The sequence below is a fragment of the Bison bison genome, unplaced genomic scaffold (genome assembly GCF_000754665.1).
Source record: "Bison bison bison isolate TAMUID 2011002044 unplaced genomic scaffold, Bison_UMD1.0 scf7180017864482, whole genome shotgun sequence".
Classification (NCBI taxonomy): domain Eukaryota; kingdom Metazoa; phylum Chordata; class Mammalia; order Artiodactyla; family Bovidae; genus Bison; species Bison bison.
The window spans coordinates 7,027,541-7,028,251 of NW_011495042.1; the positions used below are offsets into that span (position 1 = coordinate 7,027,541).

Genomic DNA, 711 nt, shown 5'->3' on the forward strand with positions numbered 1-711 from the left:
CCCTCCATCCCAGATGACAGCCCGTCACCCCCACCCCTCCACCCGAGACCCCGCCCTCCATCCCAGATGACTGCCCGTCAGGCCCTCGTGAGGCTTCCTCGTCTGCAGCCACCCTGTCCCTCCCTGGGGTCCCTGCCCCCTCCAGCCCTTCGTGTGTCCAGGAACCCGGCCTTCAGCTCCCCTCTCGTGGGTCCCAGGACAGGCTGCAGCCTTTTCCTCTTAAGCTCATTCTTGCTGACCAGCCGCACCACCCAGGGGCTTAGAGGCAACCTGCGCGTGGAAGGGGCAAAGTCACTAGGCCCCAGAACGTCATGGGGTCCTGGTGGGGGTCCCCAGTCTGTAGCGTCTGACCCCCTTTCTAAGATGTCACCTGCCTCTGCCAGCCCTGGAGTTTTCTCCAGGCTTGTCCCAGGGCCCTACCCCGTTCCCTTAGGCTCCCTAGGGGGGCCCTGGCCCCTCCCCAGGTCTGTGCTGGGAGGTGCTGGAGAGACACACCGCCCCGTGCATGTGAGCTGAAGGCCGTGCGTGGGGAGGGTGGACACGCCCAGGTGACCTGGTCAGTGGGCTGTGCAGCGGGTACTGGCCCTGTGACTCCAGGCAGTAACCCCAGGTGGGCCTCGGTCACACGGGGCCTGAGTGCGGCTGCTTCCCGGGGTGTCTCCTTGTCTTGTTTGTGGACAGTGGGGGCCTGGAGAGGGAGTCAGATGGGGG

General features: G+C 66.0%; 1 protein-coding gene across 1 annotated transcript in view; it reads left to right on the plus strand.

The window, feature by feature from the left end:
- The window catches only part of NUP210 (nucleoporin 210kDa), an 80,317-nt gene that overhangs the window by 57,886 nt on the left and 21,720 nt on the right, over positions 1-711 (plus strand). The gene's annotated exons all lie outside the window — the stretch shown is intronic.